Source organism: Triticum dicoccoides, chromosome 4A (assembly GCF_002162155.2).
Source record: "Triticum dicoccoides isolate Atlit2015 ecotype Zavitan chromosome 4A, WEW_v2.0, whole genome shotgun sequence".
Taxonomy (NCBI): Eukaryota; Viridiplantae; Streptophyta; class Magnoliopsida; order Poales; family Poaceae; genus Triticum; species Triticum dicoccoides.
This window is the reverse complement of record NC_041386.1, coordinates 744,237,198-744,244,657: the sequence shown is the minus strand read 5'-3', so window position 1 is coordinate 744,244,657 and position 7,460 is coordinate 744,237,198. Positions and strand designations below refer to the sequence as shown.

The following is a 7,460-nucleotide window of genomic DNA, read 5'->3' as shown; positions in this document are numbered from 1 at the left end:
CTAGAGCATCACTTATGCGCCTCAACAGAGATTACACAAATTGCTTGCCCAATCAAAGTGTGCCATAAAATAAATGATGCACTCTTTTAGCTATATGTAGAACTGGAATGTGCTAAACTAATAGATGAATGTATTGAATGATAGGGCAAATCAATAGGTACATGAAAACAAATATGATATACCTCTTCCCCTCAAGGGACTTTTTGAGGCGTGCGCGGAGATCGCTGAGACTGCCTTCACTCCCACTGCTGCTACTTCCGCTGATCCTGGTGGAATTGATTCTGAGTTAGAGAGGAAAACGAGTTGAGAAAAAACCAACAGAAATAAAGTACCGAGAATGCTTAACCTATGGCATCAAAAAATAAAAAAGGTTACCCTATGGAAATTCCCTACATCGAGATGTACAGACTAACCGTCTGTACATCTCGATGAACTTCTCCTGAACTTCAACTAACCTCTACTTCACCCATAAATGAATTCAGTAGGAAATCCACCGTAAGTGTAACATTACTCCACAAAAAACTACCTTAGTGTAGAAAACATGGTATACCTCTTGGTGCCTTCACTTTCATCAACTTGTCGTAGCATCTCCTTAAGGGTATGCTTCACGTCTTTGCCCGTAGCAGAAACCCAAGCCCGTGTATTGTATTGGCCAACAATGGCGGGACTGTTGTATACTTGCCAGGCAAGTTGAGACTTACCAATACCACCGAAACCGACAAGGGAGATCACCTTGAGCTTCTTGGGTTGTTGGCCTTCCCTTATCAGCTCCATGAGCTCCTCTTGGGCCTCGTTCATTCCCACGGGGTCAGTTGTGTATGCCTCAGGCGACCATGGCTCCAGGGTGCTTGATTCCACGCATTTCTTAGTGGGATCTTTGATCTCCTTGGCCAAGTCGCCAGTGTCGGTGATGTACCGATCTCTCTGCTGGCGTGCACCGACACATCTCTTCTTCAGTTTTATGATCTTCTTGGCAAAGCCGCGGCGAGGGTATAATGAGCTTATGTTCCTGGCAAAGCTGGACTTGAGAGCGATGTCGTGCTTGAAGTTGTCGATGCAGTCCTCGATGGCACCTGCAGGTTAATGGTTCTAAAATACTACAAGCCTCTCCCTCCCGTGTCGCCCCGCGCGGCGGCCGGGAGGAAATCCTAGGCCGCCGCCGCCAGAGCCCCCCGACCCTCCTCCCTCCCTCCCCCGCCGCCGCCATTGGGCTCGGCCGGGCAAAGCCCGCCCGGGGCCGGCGGCGGCGGGGAAACCTCGATCCCTCGCAGGTGGGAGCCGGCGCGGGGCTGCTTCCACCGGCCTGGGAACGACCCTGGCGACGGGCGGCGCGGCGTGGTGGCGCTCTGCTGCGGTGGCGGGCGCTGCTGGGCATCGGGCGGCGCGGTGGGTGGTGGTGCGCGTGGAGGTGGCGGTGGCGGTGGCGGCGGCGGCTGGGCATCGGGAAGATCCGTCTGGCGTTCTCCTGTCACGGCGCGGCCGAGGGAGGCATGGATCCGTCCTCCCGGATGGTGGTGGTGGTGCGCGTGGGTCTGAGTGGTGCGGCCGGCTGCCTCGGGGCTGGCTCAGATCCGCCCAGGCCGGCAATGCCACGGGGCCAATCTGGTGGTGCGTGCTTGGCGTCTCCGGCGCTTGGAGCTCGCCGGGCGACACGGGTAGGGCATTGGCTGGGCGCGGCCGTTGCCCTGGCCGTGGGCGGCGGCGTGGGAAGGGCTGGCGGTGGTGGCCTCCCGGTGTCGTGGCGGCTTCACGATGCCTCGACGGATCTGCCGGCGGTAGCGGCCGGCTTCTCTGATGGCGGCTCGTCTGCTTTCGGACCGTCTCGGCCTTCGGCCCATCTTCTCGTCGCCCCGGCGCGACTCCCATCAAAGGGCTGGTCCTCTCCTAGTTGCGGTCCACCGCTCGTCTCGCGCCCAGTGCTGCAGGATAGAGCCCGTCTCGCGCACGGTGTAGCCGGACCGGGCTCGTCTCGCGCACAGTGCAGCAGGACTGACCTCGTCCCCCTCTCGGTGCTGGAGGGCTGCGCTCTTTGTTGGAAATTCGCCACAGGATCGATCACATCAAATCACACGAACACATGCGCACAACAAACTGATAGTCACTGGGTAGTGCAGCGACGTGGAGGATAAGGCGTTAGTCGTTGGGCGGAGCAGCGACGAGAAGGCGGTGAAGGTGGTGTCGCAAGCGAGGCGACGGGAAATCGTCGTTCGACAGAACAACCTGGAGGATGGCGACATGGTTGTTGTCGGCAAGGCGTTGGTGATTGTTGATGGTTATGGAGGTGCCGAAGTTGCGACACCAAGAAAATCATCAAGATCATCGCTGGGGGAGCGAGGAAGAGGCGACAAAGTTGCGAGCTGTCGTCAAGGTGCATGAGTTCTTGTAAGGTGCATCCAAGAGCTCAGGTGTGTGAGTCTTCTGCTTCAGTTGAGATGCGTCACTGGCGGAGGAGAATTGCGAGCGAGATCGGGCGGAAAAAGGAATTCGTGCCTTGCGTTTCCATTCGTGATCAAGGAGTTTCGGCGAGTTCATGTACGATGAAGATGAGTTGTACGTATATGGCGAGTTGTGTTGCCGCTGGACAGGAGGTGTCGTTCGATAAGATGTGGCATCAGCGATACTGAGAAGATGAGAAGATGTGACGGGTGAAGAGATGTGTCTCCCCGTCTGCAAGCAACCGACGAGAAGATGAAGATTAACGTGAAAATGGACGCGGACCAGTAAAGTTGAGTTCCTGCATGAGGCTATACGTTTAGTCTTCATGTAGCACGCTAAGATGTGGCAGCGTGGCTGGTAGTTCTGGTAATCATTGGTCTAGTCTACAAGTCGGCATTAAGAAAAAAAGATGGTGATGAATTGGTAGCCATCGTTGCAAGAAGAAGGCAGTTGCAATCTGGTAAGTCGCGACACCGGAGGCAATCGGCGGGACAAGACATTTAGGTAAATGTCTCACCGTGACTCGAAAATAGTAGTACTAAGTCGTGCTGTGTTAGGAGTAGTCAAACTAGGAAAGTTTGCTACGGTGGTGGTGTGTTAACCGAGTTGGAGTTTTACTATAATGTCCATGTACTAGTCGGTTTAGGAGATTAGCGTTTCGGGTCTTGCTGCCTGGCTGCGTCTATATAAGCAGTGGCAGGCTATTAAGATTGTAACACAGAAAAGGAGAAAATAGAAATAAAGAGGAAAACAAAGGGCACGATACGAGCCCTTGGCTATCAGTTTGTTGTGCGCGTGTGTTCGTGTGATTTGATGTGATCGATCCTGTGGCGAATTTCCAACACTCTTCTCGCGCTCGGGGCAGCAAGACGGGTCGCTGGATGCCACTTCTGGCCGTCCTATTGGGTCTTGACGCCGGGGGACGCCCAGGGGTGCGAAAGATGGGACCTTTCCGCTCGTCTCTCTCGTTGGGGTGCGGTGGGTCTCGGGTGAGGTGGTGTCGAGGTCTTGGATGCTGGGGCGGCGGCCCTGATGGTGGTCGCGCGGTGCTCTTGGGTAGAGCCCGTGCCTTGGTGCTGCCCGGTCACCATGGTCGTTTGGGCGGCTTGGTTGCCGGGGTGTGGCGTTCGGTGGCGGTGAATGTTGGCCGAGGTGAAAATCTGCTCTATCTTCGGACGGACCGGCGGCGGCGAAGATCGTTCCCTTCTTGAAGGCGTCGTCACAACTCTCATTGCCCGTCATGCGGCTCCGGGGGAAACTCTGATCCTTGGATCGGGCGGTGGCGGTGCTCCGGTGTCATACCGTTCCTGAAGGCGCCGCCTTGGAGCGCATGGTTCATCATATGTAGCTTCATCTCTCCGGGGTGGTAGTGCTAGGGTTGGTGTTGCTGAGCTCAGCGCCTATGTACCCTATCCTGGGTATGTGCGTGTGTTGCAGTGTCGTGGCGTTTATTTGTACTGGGTGCTTGTTGATTGGTGCTTTATATATAAAGCGGGAAGACAATCTTTTTCGGTTTTAGGAGGCGGCCTCTGCTTCGCCCTCGCTCCCTGCTTCTATGCTCTGCTCTGTTTCGCCGCCCAGCCAGGGTATGTTGGCAGTTGGCACCAATCACCGTGCAGATCGGATGACCACCAAAATTCAACTGGATATTTTACATTTTTCCCAGGTGACTCTGCTCAAGTAAATCCCCTTTTTCACGCGATAAAGGGCCTCGTAAGCATACACTTTCCCCCTTTTCTAGTTTCTTGCTTTTAATTTATTTTATGTGACAAAAAATAAAGAAATATGTGACTTTCCAAAATTTCTCTAGAAAAGGGTAAACATCTTTCGCACAAATTGTTAGAATAAATTCGAGGCCATCATCGATCATCCGAAGACCAAGCAATCACCCGAGCACGACACCAAGATTTGTTAACGAGGTTCACCGATACGTCTATATCCCCAGGCCTGACTATGGGCGCTCCTCCCATGACACCGCTACAATACCGCATACAGTCGCCTTGGGTGTCGGCACATGCCGCTGGCTTCTCCTGTGTTCCTGTGAATTATGTTGGCATAGGTTACATCGTGTATCTATTCTCGTTATATATGAGAGGCCTAGGATACAAGTGTCCTACTAGGACACGACTCCATATCTTATCTAAACACAATACTATTCAGAGTCCAACTGTATCCTACTTTCTATACAATATTCAACACAATTTTAACAAACTCCACCTTGGCGAATATTCTTCACCACCTTGAATTCTGCAATGCGTCAAACTTCTCATGAGAAGAGTGGGAGGGGGTGGGTGGAGGGATAAACCCTAGGTCTTTATGAGCGGAAGGGGTTATGGGCCAAATAATTGGGCTTTGTTTGCTCATGAATTTGCGGGACAACATTGATTAATTGGCCTCATAACCAATCAATCGGTCTAAGAGACCATTTAATTAGTCTAACGGACCATTTAATTGGCTTGACAAGTTAATCGTGATGAATATGTGTTATTCGATTCGGCCGCCCGATGAGTAGCGATGAACTGGCCAATAACTGATTAATCAGATGAATTCTTAAACGGCGGAGAACCATATTTGTGATCAAGAGTAGCCGTGTCTCCAACACAGAGTAACTTGTCTTTCCAACTTCTCAACTGCTTCTCTAAGCGCCCCTCTACATGTTTCCACTTTGCATTAGTGAGACGCCAATAATGAAATGGAATTCCCAAAAATTTAATGGGAAATGGCCTTGCGGACAACAAAAAGGTTAGCATAATCAGCCGGCACCTCACAGGCTTCTCCAAAGCAGAACAATTCCTTTTATGAAAGTTAATTTTAATGGCCGGCATTTGCTCAAGTGCCGAAAGCAAGAGTTTAGGTTTCGAGCTTATCCGGCTCAAGTTCCATAAAAAGTATTATAGCATCGACGTATTGCAGAATAGAGAGGCCATCATTCACAGGGTGTGGCACTGCTCCTGCAATCTGACCATCCTATTATTGGGTATAATCCCTAATGAAGGAACGTAGAATACCTCAACAAAGAATTTAGAATGCTGGTGGTACGCTAATCTTGGTGCTACATTTATTGGCTAAATCAAGTGTTTGATGTAAGAACCAAACACATTGCAATCGACTCCCCACTTTATCATACTAGCAAGAGTGTCTCGGAAGATGCTCGAGATACGTTCCGTTCCCTCCAAAGAGCAGGTAGCTGGTGGCTTCACCAAAGCTATACCACCTATGAAGCTTCTTTAAAAATTTGGACGCAATTGATAAAGTTGAAATTAGAGGGAGTGTTAGACATGCTTTGGGTTGTCGCACTGGTAACCGACCTGGCCATATAAGGGTCCGGCCAAGATTTGTTTAGAGTCCTCTTGAAGGGTCTCTCCGGGGTCCTCTAAGCCATGTAACGATTGCTTGTTATCCCAGGAACGCATACGTTTCAGGCCAAATATCAATCGTTGTTTCTCGCTCCCACGAGCTAGCGTTACTACACAATTGCCTGCTTCCACGACGATCATTCCATGGAGGCCGGGTCATTACGTACGTACCCTCCTTTGTTTGTGAAAAAAGAAATTGATTGTCACCGCGCGGCGGGCAACAAGTGCATCGTCAACCACGGCCACACAGTGGGCCAAGCACAGCAACCTTGGGCCGATGGACACGGTATCTACAGGCCAGCCCGGACGGTCAAATCTAACATGCACCGCGGCTCCAGCAAGGGACCAGTGCATGAAAGTCATCTTCTCATTATTGCATGCCGGCGGCCACACGGCGCGGTAATCATAGCAACACGGTGCGGAGCTTTCACACATTGGCCCGAGCGACACGACTCAAAGCTTTTCTTCAGTATGCCGGACATGACATTCATTGTACTAGTACGTATTCTACAACGGTCTCAAGCAAATAAAAGAGACGGTCTCGATCAATCGGCCTTATAGAAAGCCAGGACGCTCCGTCTCCTCCTATATATACAGCGCGACAGCCGAAGCGAGCAAAACCGCAATGGCAGCGACGCGAGCGTGCTTGCTCCTTGTCGTCGTGGCTCTCACGTTTCTCTTCTTGGAGGGCCGGGCGGCGGTGGCGCCGGCGACTGCAGGGAGTTTCGTGCAGCGCCGGCGGGAGGTGCGAAGCCTCCTCAGGCGGCTCAATAAGCCTCCTCTCGCAACCATTCAGGTACATGCATAGTAATAGCAGCTTGTCGCGTGTGTTCGATTGCACACTACTACGTTGCAAGCGTCAGCACGCTAGACATGCATGTTTAGCTACTCCAAGCAATTCATGTGGTCCTTGTTAATTTGCATTTTTTGTCCTCGTCTCACGAGCCATGCTTGCCAGCAGTGGGTAGTAGTCTTCTTCGACGGAGCACTTCAGGGCAGCAGATGCATGCAAAGAAAAAAGGCTTAGCCATGGTGTGGAGTATCACACAAATTTCATGCATACGATACTCTCTCTATAAAGAAAGAGAGAGAGCGTTTTTTTCTAGCTCGGCCTACATGGTACCCCATATCAAAACCATCCATTCTGGCATCTGGTTCATGCGGATGTGTGCATCATTGCAGAAATAAGCAACTTGCGCCAGACCCTCAGAGCTTAATCCTCTGCTGCGGGGCACATGACCTGATTTGACTGTGTCCATCAAACCAGCCCCGTTGTATTCTTTTGTCCACTATTGACGCGTGTACAGGCAACACCCACTGGTGGAAAAAAGGCCTTTGGTCGCGGTTCGCAACTGCCATTAGTCGCGGTTGCGCAACCGCGACCAAATAAGCGCGACTAAAGCCCCCACCTTTAGTCGCGGCTGCTTAAGAACCGCGACTAACGGCCCGTCCACGTGGGCGCCAGGCGGCCGTCGGGGCGGAGGACCTTTAGTCGCGGTTCTTCTGGCCAACCGCGACTAAAGGCCGCCACAGGTTTAGGGTTTTAGCCCCCCCCCCCTAAACCTGTTTTCTGTTTAATTTGTATTGTTTTATTTCTTTTGTGCTTTATTTTAATTTTGAAGGAGTTTCATATATTCTACGGTACTACATACATGCATATGAATGTAC

The 7,460-nt window shown here is 51.7% G+C and overlaps 2 pseudogenes; one reads left to right on the top strand and one right to left on the bottom strand.

Moving 5' to 3' along the window:
- Window positions 1-1,838, bottom strand: part of LOC119284406 — a 21,725-nt pseudogene extending 19,887 nt beyond the window's left edge.
- A 4,579-nt stretch (window positions 1,839-6,417) lies between these two features.
- LOC119290013 overlaps window positions 6,418-7,460 on the top strand; it is a 26,822-nt pseudogene continuing 25,779 nt past the window's right edge.